This window comes from Rutidosis leptorrhynchoides, chromosome 2 (genome assembly GCF_046630445.1).
Source record: "Rutidosis leptorrhynchoides isolate AG116_Rl617_1_P2 chromosome 2, CSIRO_AGI_Rlap_v1, whole genome shotgun sequence".
Lineage (NCBI taxonomy): Eukaryota > Viridiplantae > Streptophyta > Magnoliopsida > Asterales > Asteraceae > Rutidosis > Rutidosis leptorrhynchoides.
Genome location: NC_092334.1, coordinates 220,359,381 through 220,375,074, shown reverse-complemented (window position 1 = coordinate 220,375,074; position 15,694 = coordinate 220,359,381).

The window sequence follows — 15,694 nt, the reverse complement described above, 5'->3', positions numbered from 1 at the left end:
CCTCGTCCTAAAATTTTGAATTTATTTTATATTTGTTTTATAAGTTAAGGTTTATATAAAAAAAATTAAAAAAATATCAAACCCCGCGACTCGCGGAGTTTGAAGGGTCAAACACCGCGACTCGCGGAGGGACCAAAACCCAGAAAAAAATAAAAACGTAAACTGATCAGTCCTCAACCACACACACACATATACTGCGAAAATAAAACCCAAAAAAGACCTCCCAAATTCACAATTTTTCACCGTTAATCATCAAATCTTTTACTAAAATCATGTTAAGAAGGATGCTATCAAGGAATTACTCAAGGAAAATGGTAAATTTCTACACCTAAACACCATTTAATCCGAAAATTGGTGTTCTTGAGCAATTTTTTCCCTAATTTAATTTTGATGTTTTCTAGTGTAATTATGCTTAAATTGCTTATGTATTATTCTTGTATAACCTAGATTGATGCTATTTAACATGATTAGAAGCCTTAAACTTCAAATTTTGAGTAATCTAGGGTTTGTGTTCTTGAGCAATTTGGGGCTTTTTGATATAAACAGGTTATGGCCAATTTTTGTCATGAATTGTTGCTAAATTAAGTAGTGTAACATGTTTAGGTTGTTAAATGATCCAAACTTTGAGCCTAAACATGATTTTGAGAATTAAAGTGGACTTTTTCAAGTCTAAAATTCATGAACTTGATTTTTGAAAGATAATGTCATTTGAAACTTGTTTAATTGCCAGTAATGATTATTTTGACATGTTATTTGAGTTGAATGCTTATGAACTTGGCGAACATTTTCGTATATGCTTATTTGAAAAAGTGTAGATTTGATAAAAATATGAAAATGAGCATAAGTTTGATATAAATTGGACATGTTATTGTAATTATTTTGATTGATGATTTTGCTGACACTAATGCATATTTGGATGCACAAAAATTGTGTTTGATGTATTTTGCAGACTGAAAGGGGTGAATCTTCATCCCAAGCTCGCAATGCTCCTCCTGAGAATGCGGACCAACAGGAGGTGGATAACTACTACAAGCAAGATATAACTCATCCAGTAATGACATTTTCTGATATGCACTTAGAAGATTTGCACCCGAACTTGAGATTTGACAGACGTTGGATAGATTATCCAAAATACCAAAGAGGATTGCATACTCTTCATTCTAAAGCTGTTGAAGTACCTAGGGTCATAGAATGGGGACCATTAGAAGCTGTAGAATTGGCCGGGCCAATTAGGGAATTACTTGCACAGAGGTATGATAATTCTACTTTTAACGATTGGGTACAGTTATTCAACATGCGTAGACCTGTATATAAAGTATGGTGTGAAGAATTATTGTGTAGTATAGAATTAAATGATCGGGTAGCTAGTTTAACCGATCGATCTTTTATTAGATTTTTGTTAGGAGGTTCGATGCGCCACATGTCTTTACTAGACATGGCTCAGGCTTTACGTATATATACGCCTGAGGAGTTAGCATCTGCCGATTGTAGAGGGTTGATATTGAACGGTAGGAAGATAGATGAGAATTTTGATACACATGGTGTATAGAGTCAAATGACTAGCCATCACCGATTCAAAGGGGGAAATTACTCTTATTTGGATATAGATAGAGCAGAGTTAAGAGTAATTCATATATTTTTAGCTAATTCGATTACACAAAGAGGTAAGAATAAGGAAAAGGTAAATGAATAGGATTTGTTTTACCACATGTGTTTTCGAGACCCACAAAGCGCTGTAAGTATACCATATTGTGTGGGTTATTATTTATCAGCTATGGTTAGGGGGATGAGACCGCATAGCATAATAGGAGGTGGTATATTTATAACTTTGATTGCTGAATATCTCAATGTGGATATAAGTCGGGGGGGGGGGGGGGGGGGGTGGGATTATTAATCGAAGAACCAGAACCCCAAGATACAATAGGTTTAAATCTATACCATGGTGCTAAAGTTTTGAAGAGGCGAAATAACGTCGCAGTACGATATAATGGTAGACATCCACAGGTTGAGAGAAACCAACAGCAAGGTAATGTAGGAGGGGGAAATGAAATGGCAGAAATGCAAAGGTTTATAGCTTCACAAGAGTATGAAAATGCTAGATAGAGCATTTGAAGATTGGCAAGTTCCTCAAAACCAAATCATAGCTTATTGCCAACATATAGGTAGAAACTATATTCCTACCCCAACGCCCATATTCCCTCCCTGGTCTATAGAGATTCAACCACCGTATCCTACGTATAACCCAGGAGAAGCATTTTATAGCACATATGGTTATTCATGGAACCCCTTCTGGTATCAGTATCATCCCTAGTCTACTTAGTTTTTTTTTTTATTTTATTATTTGTAATGTTGATACATTTAATACTTATGTTGGATTTGTATTAGTTTTTATAATTTTCTAAATTTTATTATTAGATTTTAATAATTTTTGAATGTAGGGTAATATACCAAACTTCAAAAATATGTATATATGTTTGCAGTTTATCTTATGTACACAACAGGGTAAAACAACACATTTTCAAAGACTGGCATTAAGTTCAGCAAAAGCAACTAATTTTGACGACAAGATGCAAAATATATGTGAAATAACAACAAGACGGAATGAACAAATGATATGCACCATTTATCATTCAGCAAGCAAACACAAATATGTTTGGAAACTTTGGTAAAATTTAATCATTTCTACGCTAATCACCCTCAATAATTTAAATTGTTACTGATTTCTTGCAAATGAGGGCATTGCAAGAACTTAAGTGTGAGAAGGGGTTAAATTCTTTCGGATTTTTAATATTTTTTACTTCATACACTTGGTTACCATTAAAAATACTAGTAAAGCAGTAGTTGTATTAGAATCTAGTGCTCTCTGATAATAAAGAACAGCCCTAGTCTTATATACTGACTACCCACTTCTAGTAAAATTTTTCAAAATTTTCAACTAAATTAACTCAAAATCATGTTTATACATATTTATGAATGATAAAACTAGGTGTTAACACCGAAATTATTGTTACCTCGGAAAGGACATAAATTGAGAAACAAACCAAAATGTTAAAATTCATTTAAAATGGAATAAAGGACAATAAAAAGGAAAATAAAAGCCAAGTGTGGGAAATTTTCACCGAGTTATTCAAAATACATATCACATATTTTTGTACAAATAATTGAAAATACTTTTGTTTTGGACGATAATTAACTGTTTTACCCGATGAAAGAAAAGAAGAGATGGATCTACACGATGAATCAATTCCATCGTTAAAAGGAAGTAAAGTCTTTCGAAAAAGAAATGCACTTCTTGATTTAGATCATGAAGTTGTCGTCCAGACCAGCTGTAGGTTGACGAAAAATCTAGAAAAGTCATCTCTAAAATCAGCAGGAAATCCACGGACCTCAGCATAAAACAGGGTCGCCAAGTGGTCAGATTTATCCTAACCATGAGAAGGATTTATCTCGTACAATGGAGGGGCACCTTGCAAATTAGCTGGATAAGACTAATGAATCAGATCCCCAGAAAGGATAATCTCCTTAAAGATTTAAAATCAGCTTTTAAGACTGATATTACTCAATCCTAGAGATTTACCTTAAAGATTGAGAATTACAAACTCATGGAATTCAATGATATCTAAACTCGAGCTTGAACGAGATAATATTTTGATCAAAATTACAAACCGATTTGTTTTATGAAAACCCATTTTCAATGCGTTCATTACCATTGAACGTAAAATCCTAGGAATTCACCTGGAATTCATTAGGTCGCCTGAACCAAATTGGGTGTCAACCGTAAGAACGGTGGTTGCATAACATGATCGAAGACAGGACCTTGTGCCAGACCAAAAAAATTATAAGGGTGAGCTTTACTATTGCTCCTACAAAGGATAGTAATTGCGTCCGACACGTTAAAAGACCATAATTAAAAGCATGTCAGAGGACATTGCCTTAACAGTTGCTTGTTTAACGCTTTCCTTTACAACCGGACGGTAGTTTATCGAAAGGTAATATACGGAGCAAGTAAACTGGACGTGTTGCTTTCCTAATACAAGGTTAGCAAGTGGGTGACACAAAACCGCAATTTTTGAGCTAAAATTTTCAAATCTGAAACCCACCAAACCCACAAAAAGAACTTGCAAGGGTTATTCAGGAAAACTTATCTAGGGTAAAAGCTAGATTTAATTTTCAAAAGATCAAATGTTTTCATAAAGATCCAATTTTCTTAAAGGATCTAAATTTTTATAGTCATATGGGACTGTAAACCACAACGTTACTACCATTGTTTATACCGCCGTAAAGAAATCACTGATGTACAAAGTGTGAAGAATAAAGAAGTGATTCTAGTATTTCAAGACTATATTGCTTGAGGACAAGCAACGCTCAAGTGTGGGAATATTTGATAATGCTAAAAACGAACATATATTTCATTGCATTATTCCCCAAGAAAGACAAGCTTTTAGTTGCAATTGTTCTATTTACAAGTGATATTCGTTTAAATATTAAAAGGTGAAGACAAAAGACAGATTCGACGAATTGAAGACGTAAATGACCAAAAAGCTCAAAAGTACAAAATACAATCAAAGAGGTTCCAATTATTGATAAGAAACGTCTCGAAATTACAAGAGTACAAGATTCAAAACGCAAAGTACAAGATATTAAATTGTACGTAAGGACGTTCGAAAATCCGGAACCGGGACCAGAGTCAACTCTCAACGCTCGACGCAACGAACTAAAAATTACAAGTCAACTATGCACATAAATATAATATAATATTTAAATAATTCTTATAATTATTTATATATTATATAAATAATAAAAATCCGTCGGCAAGAAAGACTCTAAAGTTGGTGAGCTGGAATTTCAAACTCCGCGACTCGTGGAGTTTGAAGGCAGAAAAGGTCGCGAGTCGCGGAGACCCCCTGAACTCAATTCCCTATAAAAGCAAACGAATTCTGATCATTTTCATATCAATAATCTATCTCTCTCTCAATATATACGTAAATATATATATATAATTTATATTTTAATTTTAATTTTAATTTTAAATCCTAATAATAAGGGTATGTTAGCGAATGTTGTAAGGGTGTAAGTTGAAATTCTGTCCGTGTAACACTACGCTATTTTTAATCATTGTAAGTTATGTTCAACCTTTTTACATTAATGTCTCGTAGCTAAGTTATTATTATGCTTATTCAATCCGAAGTAATCATGATGTTGGGCTAATTACTAAAATTGGGTAATTGGGATTTGTACCATAATTGGAGTTTGGACAAAAGAACGACACTTGTGGAAATTAGACTATGGGCTATTAATGGGCTTTATATTTGTTTAACTAAATGATAGTTTGTTAATGTTAATATAAAGATTTATAATTGGACGTACCCATAAATTACCATATACACTCGATCGGACACGATGGGCGGGGTATTTATATGTACGAATAATCGTTCATTTAGCCGGACACGGGAATGGATTAATAGCCACTAGAATAATTAAAACAGGGGTGAAATTATGTATAAGGACACTTGGTATAATTGATAACAAAGTATTAAAATCTTGGGTTACACTCAGTCGACATCCTGGTGTAATTATTAAACAAAGTATTAAAATATTGTTACAGTTTAAGTCCCCAATTAGTTGGAATATTTAACTTCGGGTATAAGAATAATTTGACGAGGACACTCGCACTTTATATTTATGACTGATGGACTGTTATGGACAAAAACCAGACGGATATATTAAATAATCCAGGACAAAGGACAATTAACCCATGGGCATAAAACTAAAATCAACACGTCAAACATCATGATTACGGAAGTTTAAATAAGCATAATTATTTTATTTCATATTTAATTTCCTTTATTTTATATTTAATTGCACTTCTAATTATCGCATTTTATTTTATTGTTATTGTATTTAATTGCACTTTTAATTATCGTACTTTTAATTATCGTAAGTTTATTTTATCGCAATTTTATTTATCGCAATTTCATTATCGTTATTTACTTTACGCTTTAAATTAAGTCTTCTATTTATTTTTTTTTACATTTGGTTTTAACTGCGACTAAAGTTTGAAAATCGACAAACCGGTCATTAAACGGTAAAAACCCCCCTTTATAATAATAATATTACTTATATATATTTGTATTTTTATAAAAGTAAACTAATATAGCATTAAGCTTTGTTTAAAGATTTTCCCTGTGGAACGAACCGGACTTATTAAAAACTACACTACTGTACGATTAGGTACACTGCCTATAAGTGTTGTAGCAAGGTTTAAGTATATCCATTCTATAAATAAATAAATATCTTGTGTAAAATTGTATAATATTTAATAGTATTTCCTTGTAAAATATAATCTATTTTATATACACCTACGCTTTGACATCAATAATTTATATAATTAATTATATATTATATTATATTTATATACATAGTTAACTTGTAATTTTTAGTCCGTTGCGTCGAGCGTTGAGAGTTGACTCTGGTCCCGGTTCCGGATTTTCGAACGTCCTTGCGTACAATTTAATATCTTGTACTTTGCGTTTTGAATCTTGTACTTTTGTAATTTCGAGACGTTTCTTATCAATAATTGGAACCTCTTTGATTGTATTTTGTACTTTTGAGCTTTTTGGTCATTTACGTCTTCAATTCGTCGAATCTGTCTTTTGTCTTCACCTTTTAATATTTAAACGAATATCACTTGTAAATAGAACAATTGCAACTAAAAGCTTGTCTTTCTTGGGGAATAATGCTATGAAATATATGTTCGTATTTAGCACTATCAAATATTCCCACACTTGAGCGTTGCTTGTCCTCAAGCAATATAGTCTTGAAATACTAGAATCACTTCTTTATTCTTCACACTTTGTACATCAGTGATTTCTATACAGCGGTATAAACAATGGTAGTAATGATGTGGTTTACAGTCCCACATGACTATAAAATTTAGATCCATTAAGGAAATTGGATCTTTATGAAAACATTTGATCTTTTGAAAATTAAATCTAGCTTTTACTCTAGATAAGTTTTTCGGAATAACCCTTCACCGGTGTTTGCAAATTCTTTTTGTGGGTTTAGTGTGTTTCAGATTTGAAAATTTTAGCTCAAAACTTACGGTTTTGTGTCACCCACTTGCTAACCTTGTATTAGGAAAGCAACACGTCCAGTATACTTGCTCCGTATATTACCTTTCGATAAACTACCGTCTGGTTGTAAAGGAAAGCGTTGAACAAGCAACTGTTAAGGAAATGTCCCCTGACATGCTTTTAATTATGGTCTATAACGTGTCGGACGCAATTACTATCCTTGGTAGGAGCAATAGTAAAGCTCACCCTTATAATTTTTCGGTCTGGCACAAGGTCCTGTCTTTGACCATGCTATGCAACCACCGTTCTTACGGTTGACACCCGATTTGGTTCAGGTGACCTAATGAATTCCAGGTGAATTCCTAGGATTTTACGTTCAATGGTAATGAACGCATTGAAAATAGGTTTTCAGAAAACAAATCGGTTTGAAGTTTTGATCAAAATATTTTCTCGTTCAAGCTCGAGTTTAGATATCATTGAATTCCATGAGTTTGTAATTCTCAATCCTTAAGGTCAATCTCAAGGATTGAGTAATATCAGGCTTAAAACCTGATTTTTAATCTTTAAGGAGATTATCCTTTCTGGGGATCTGATTCATTAGTCTTATACAGCTAATTTGCATGGCGTCCTCCCCATTTTACAAGACAGATCCTCTCATGGTTAGGATAAGTCTGACCACTTGGCGACCCTGTTTGATGCTGACGTCCGTGGATTTCCTGCGGATTTTAGAGATGACTTTTCTAGATTTTTCGTCAACCTACAGCTGGTCTGGACGACAACTTCATGACCTAAATCAAGAAGCACGTTTCTTTTTCGGAAGACTTTACTTCCTTTAAATGATGGAATTGATTCATCGTGTAGATCCATCTTTCTTACAGTAAATCGGGTAAAACTTTTTATTTTAGTCCAAAGCAAAAGTATTTTCAGTTATTTGTTACAGAAATATGTGACATATGTTTAAAATTTCTTGGTAAATTTTCCCACACTTGGCTTTTATTTTCTTTTATTTGCCTTTTTATTGTCCTCTATTCCATTTTAAATGAATTCTAACATTTTGGTTTGTTTCTCAATTTATGTCCTTTCCGAGGTAACAATAATTTCGGTGTTAACACCTAGTTTTATCGTTCATAAATATGTATAAACATAATTTGAGTTCATTTAATTGAAAATTTTGAAAATTTTTACTAGAATTGGGTAGTCAGTATATAAGACTAGGGCTGTTCTTTATTATCAGAGAGCACTAGATTCTAATACAACTACTACTAGTATTTTTAATGGTAACCAAGTATTTAAGATAAAAATTTTAAAAAACCGAAAGAATTTAACCCCTTCCCACACTTAAGATCTTGCAATGCCCTCATTTGCAAGAAATCAGTAACAATTTAAATTATTGAGGGTGATTAGCGTAGAAAAATGATTAAATTTTACCAAAGTTTCCAAACATATTGGCGTTTGTTTGTTGAATGATAAATGGTGCATATCATTTGTTCATTCCGTCTTGTTGTTATTTCACATATATTTTGCATCTTGTCGTCAAAATTAGTTGCTTTTGCTGAACTTAATGCCAGTCCTTGAAAATGCTTTGTTTTACCCTGTTGTGTACATAAGATAAACTGCAAACATATATACATATTTTTTAAGTTTGGTATATTACCCCACATTCAAAAATTATTAAAATCTAATAATAAAAGTTAGAAAATTATAAAAACTATTACAATATCAACATAAGTGCTAAATGTAGTAACATTACAAAAAATAAAATAAATGAAACTAAATAAACTAGGGTTGTTACTGATACCAGTAGGGGTTCCATGCATAACCGTATGTGTTATAAAATGCTTCAGCTGGGTTATAAGTAGGATACGGTGATTGCATCTCTATAGACCAGGGAGGGAATACGGGCGTTAGAGTAGGAATATAGTTTCTACCTACATGTTGGCAATGAGCTATGATTTGGTTTTGATGAACTTGCCAATCTTCAAATGCTCGATGTCTAGCATTTTCATACTCTTGTGAAGCTATAAACCTTTGCATTTCTGTCATTTCATTTCACCCTCCCACATTACCTGGCTGTTGATTTCTCTCAACCTGTGGATGTCTTCCATTATATCTTACTGCGGCGTTATTTCGCCTCTTCAAAACTTTAGCACCATGATATACATTTAGACCAATTGTATCGTGGGGTTCTGGTTCTTCGATTAATAATTCCCCCCAATTTATATCCACATTGAGATACTCAGCAATTAATGTAATAAATATACCACCTCCTATTATACTGTGCGGTCTCATCCCCCTAATCATAGCTGATAAATAATAACCCACACAATAAGGTATACTTACAGCGCTCTGTGGGTCTCGAATACACATGTGGTAAAACAAATCCTGTTCATTTACCTTTTCCTTATTTTTACCTCGCTGTGTAATCGAGTTCGCTAGAAACCTATGAATTACTCTTAACTCAGCTCTATCTATATCCAAATAAGAGTAATTTCCCCTTTAAATCGGTGATGGCTAGTCATTTGACTCCATACACCATGCGTATCAAAATTTTCATCAATCTTCCTACCATTCAATATCAACCCTCGACAATCGGCAGATGCTAGCTCCTCAGGCGTATATATACGTAAGGCCTGAGCCATGTCTAGTAGAGACATGTGGCGCATCGAACATCCTAACAAAAATCTAATAAAACTTCGACCGGTTAAACTAGCTACCCGATAATTTATTTCTATACTACACAATAATTCTTCACACCATACTTTATATACAGGTCTACGCATGTTGAATAATCGTACCCAATCGTTAAAAGTAGAATTACCATACCTCTGTGTAAGTAATTCTCTAATTGGCTCAGCCAGTTCTACAGCTTCTAATGGTCCCCATTCTATTACCCTAGGTACTTCAACAGCTTTAGAATGAAGAGTATGCAAGCCCCTTTGGTATTTTGGATAATCTATCCAACGTCTGTCAAATCTCAAGTTCGGGTGCAAATTTTCTACGTGCATATCTGAGAATGTCATAACTGGATGTGGTATATCTTGTTTATAATAGCTATCAACATCCTGTTGTTCCGCATTCTCAGGAGGAACAATGCGAGCTTGGGATGAAGATTCACCCCTTTCAGTCAGCAAAACTCATCAAACACAATTTTTGTGCATCAAAATATGCATTAGTGTCAGCAAAATCATCAATCAAAATAATTACAATGACATGTTCAATTTATATCAAACTTATGCTCATTTTCATATTTTTATCAAATCTACACTTTTTCAAATAAGCATATACGAAAATGTTCGCCTAGTTCATAAGCATTCAACTTATATAACATGTCAAAATAATCATTATTAGCAATTAAAAAAGTTTCAAATGGCATTATCTCTCAAAAATCAAGTTCATGAATTTTAGACTTGAAAAAGTCCACTTTAATTCTCAAAAATCATGTTTAGGCTCAAAGTTTGGATCATTTAACTACCTAAACATGTTACACTACTTAATTTAGCAACAATTCATGACAAAAATCGACCATAACCTGTTTATATCAAAAAGCCCCAAATTTCTCAAGAACACAAACCCTAGATTACTCAAAATTTGAAGTTTAAGGCTTCTAATCATGTTAAATAGCATCAATCTAGGTTATACAAGCATAATTACACTAAAAAGCATCAAAATCAAATTGGGTATAAAATTGCTCAAGAACACTAATTTTCGAATTAAATGGTGTTTAGGTGTAGAAATTTACCGTTTTCCTTGAGTAATTCCTTGATAGCATCCTTCTCAACATGATTTTAGTAAAAAATGTGATGAAAAATGGTGAAAAATTGTGAATTTCGGAGGTTTTTGTATGTGTTTTTCGGGTGTTTTTTTCGCAGTTTTTGTGGATGGGGAAGGATACTGATCTGTTTCATGCGTTATATTTTTTTTTCTGTATTTTTTTGTCCTCCGCAACTTGCGGCATTTAACCTTTACAAACTCCACGAGTCGCGGCCCCTTTATATATATATATATATATATATATATATATATATATATATATATATATATATATATATATATATATATATATATATATATATATATATATATATATATATATATATATAAATCTTAACTTATAAAACAATTAATTAATTAATTTTAAAATTTTGTTTCCCTTGTTGTTTAGGACGAGGTCGTTTCGGATCGATGTCCTAGTCCATCCCTCGACAAAATTTTAAAATTTGTCTATTTAAAGCGCGGTTTTAAAAGCAAAGATTTTTGGGTTTTTTAATGTTTTTGCCATACTTTAATTCAATAAGATTAAAAATAATGATAACAAAAATTCTCGTCCCTCCCTCGGGTAGAGCAATTTCGGTATCAAAGACCTAGTCTTCAACTCACGACGAATTTTAAAAATCATATTTTTAACTTAGCAAAATAAAGTAAATTTTTGTCTTTAAATTCACACCAAACTTAAATTTAAAATGCATAAAATTAAAAATTCATATTTTAAAAATTCACACCAAACTTAAATAAAAATTCATATTATAAATTCACACCAAACTTATATTATTATTTTTTTATTTATACATACAAACTTATATTAAAAATATTAATTTTCCAAATATTTACAATTTTAAAAGTTTACAATATTTATTTTAATATTAATTTTAAAAACAAAGTAAAAATAAAATTAAAAATCTTTTTGGCTTTTATCCCACTTTAAACAATCAAATATTATCAAAAATATACGCCCCTCTTTTCGGTAAAGTAATTTCGGTTCCATGACCTAATTTAACTCATGACAAATTTTTAAAATATTTTGTGTTGATTGATTTAAGATATTTATACCTTAAGAATAAACGTTAAATTTCGCAGTGATGTAATAAATTTTTGAATGATATCAATAATTTTGGTCGCATCACCTAATTTCATCGAATACCAATTTAATACTTTATAGCGAACAAATTAGCGTTTATTATCAAAAGGTTAAAAATAAAAATTAAAAATAAAAATAAAAACTGTACAAATTTACCTGTGAAATATATTTCTTAGTGATATGCTCTAGCCCACTCATAAGATAGTCGGACTAATTGATTTTTCATGGCTACATAGGCGTAACCTCGAGTATTCAATGTTTCTTCTTCTAAACATATGAACGGTCCATCTCTGCATAAAGTAACAAATTCGGTATTTGAATAGGTTTGATTATTTGAACATTTACCTTCGTGTGACCATTTTCCGCATTTGTGACATTTTTCAAGGTGTCGTGCTCTTCTTTTCGCTGCGGATTTTGATTTTCCTTTACCAAATTGTAACTTATTATCTTCGCATCTGGATTCTTTTCTTACTCCGTCCAATTTACCTCTGATTACTGATACTATTTCACTCGAAAGTGTGTCATTATTACGTTTAGTGATCAAAGCGTGTAGCATTAGACCATGGTTTAGTTCACAGGAAGTCTTCATTTCGTAAAAACCTAAAAAAAATAAAAATTCAGAATGGGGGTAGAAGACTAGTTCTTTAGGGTCTGCTAGGGAAAGACCATTCGGGTTCCATTTTCGAGAACGACACGAAAACAGAAAATCTAACTCTAACAGAAATACATAAACTTCCCTACACTTAGTTGAAATTGTAATTAACATTATTTTCAATTGAATCATCAACAACTTGTATATCTTTGACTTTTACTTCGATCCATTTGTTGATTTCCTCCGTAACTTTCACGAATTCAACTAACATCACCTTTTCTTTTGGCGATAAATTGGATACTAATCGGTTACATAACTTAAAGTTTCCCTTAATCTTAGCATCGTGAATCCGTTTATAAAGTTTCTTCGTTGAACTGTTAAAAATGGGTTCATCTAATTTCGTATCATCAACGGCATTCTTTGTGATTGGATCATCATTAAGTGTTTCTTCATCTTCCCCACACTTATGCGTTTTTATTAGTCTAACAGTTTTGGTTGGTGGAGATCTAAATTTTCGGTTCACAAAGGTGATCGATGTATCACCATCCCTAAGTATCATTCTACCTTCTCTTACATCAATGAATGCCTCGGTGGTTGCTAAAAATGGGCGACCTAGAATTAGAGGAATATCAAGGTTTTTTCCTCCATATTAATCACTATGAAGTTTGCAACAATGGTCAAACTTCCCACGTTAACAAGTAAATTATTTACTATTCTAACCGGGTGTTTAATGGTTTGGTCAAATGATTGAACACCTATTTTGGTTGGTTTTAATTTACCCATGCCTAATATTTTGTATAAGGAAAGAGGCATAATATTTGCACTTGCTCCTAAATCTGCGAGTCCATTATATACAGCACCATCATTAAGCAAGCAAGAAATGATAAATTCACCCAGGTCTCCTGCTTTAGTAAGTCGAGTTGGTTTGTAAACCTTTTTCGGGTGTTCTTTTCTTGGTTCTTTCACTTCTATTTGAACTTCTTGTTCACATTTTTCTTCGTTTCTTGGAATGGGAGGTTTGTATAAGAATTCTTCTTCATCACTCAAATTTGACTCTTCCCTAAATTCCAATTTTGATTTTTCATATGTTGTTGATAACATATTTATGTTTTCATTTTGAAGGTTTTCTTGAGTGGTGAAATTATGATTAACTTCATTGTCAACTTCCATCGGACCATGTATGTAATGTTTAACTCTGTGACCATTAACTTTAAATTCAATCCTATTTGAATTTATTAATTCTACTATTCCGTATGGGAAAGCTCTTTTGACTATGAATGGTCCAGACCATCTTGATTTCAATTATTCAGGAAATAGCTTGAATAGTGAATTGAAAAGAAGAACTCTGTCTCCTTCTTTAAATTCTTTTGAACTTCTGATTCTTTTATCATGCCATTTCTTCATTCTTTCCTTATAGATTAACGAATTTTCGTATGCTTCATGTCTTAATTCTTCTAATTCGTTTAGTTTACTTAATCGTAGACGTCCGGCTTCATGTAAATCAAGATTACATGTCTTCAAAGCCCAAAATGCTTTGTGTTCAATTTCTACTGGAAGATGACATGCTTTTCCATAAGCGAGTCTGAAAGGTGTGGTTCCAATTGGAGTTTTGTAGGCTGTTCTAAAAGCCCAGAGTGCATCCTCCAATTTTATGGACCATTCCTTCGGATTTGATCCTACGGTTTTCTCTAAAATACGTTTTAAAGCTCGGTTGGTATTTTCAACTTGTCCACTTGTTTGTGGATGATATGCAGTGGAGATTTTATGAGTTACTCCATATCTTTTGAGAACTTTCTCAAGTTGATTATTACAGAAATGAGTACCCCGATCACTTATCAAAGCTTTCGGTGTTCCAAACCTTGCAAAAAGACGTTTTAAAAAGTTGACTACAACTCGTGCATCGTTAGTTGGGAGAGCTTGTGCTTCCGCCCATTTAGATACATAATCAATGGCTACGAGAATGTATAGATTATTATGAGATTTTGGAAATGGACCCATAAAGTCAATACCCCAAATGTCAAATACTTCACATACTTGAATGACATTTTGTGGGTTTTCATCACGTTGACTTATTTTTCCGGCCCTTTGACAAGCATCACAGGATTTGCAAAGAAGGTGTGCGTCTTTGTAAATTGTAGGCCAATAGAATCCAGCATCATAAACTTTTCTTGCTGTTAGTTGAGGCCCATAATGCCCTCCTGTTGGTCCTGTGTGACAATGGTTTAAAATTTTACTAGCTTCATCTTCGAATACACATCGGCGTATTATTCCATCTGGACAACTTTTAAACAGATGTGGATCTTCCCAGAAATAATGTTTTATATCACTAAAGAATTTCTTTCGTTTTTGGTACGATAATCCTTTTTCAAGGAATCCACATACTAAGTAGTTTGCATAGTCTGCAAACCATGGTATTTCATTATAATCTATTTTCAATAGATATTCATCAGGAAAGTTGTCTTGTATGGCCGATTCATTTAGAACTTCTAATTCGGGATTTTCAAGACGAGAAAGATGATCAGTGGCGAGATTTTCTGCTCCTTTTTTATCTCGGATTTCAATATCGAACTCTTGTAAGAGTAAGATCCAACGGATTAATCGTGGTTTGGCATCTTGTTTCGAAAATAGGTATCTAAGAGCAGAATGGTCGGTATAGACCACCGTTTTTGCTAGAACGAGATATGAACGAAATTTGTCAAAGGCAAAGAAAATAGCAAGGATTTCTTTTTCAGTAGTTGTGTAGTTCATTTGTCCTCCTTGTAACGTCTTACTAGCATAATATATAGGTTGAAATCTTTTTTCAATCCTTTGTCCTAAAACGGCTCCCATTGCAAAATCACTTGCATCGCACATAAGTTCGAATGGTAGATTCCAATTTGGTGTTATCATGATTGGCGCATTAGTGAGTTTCTCTTTAAGAATATTAAAAGATTTGATACATTCATCTGAAAAGATTAATGGAGCATCCTTTTCTAGGAGTTTATTCATAGGAGTGGCAATTTTAGAAAAATCTTTTATGAAACGTCGGTAAAAACCGGCATGCCCTAGAAAACTCCTAACTCCTCTAACATTGGTGGGATGTGGAAGTTTAGCAATTACATCTACTTTAGCTCTATCCACTTCAATTCCTTCCTTTGAAATTTTATGTCCAAGAACGATGCCTTCTTTAACCAT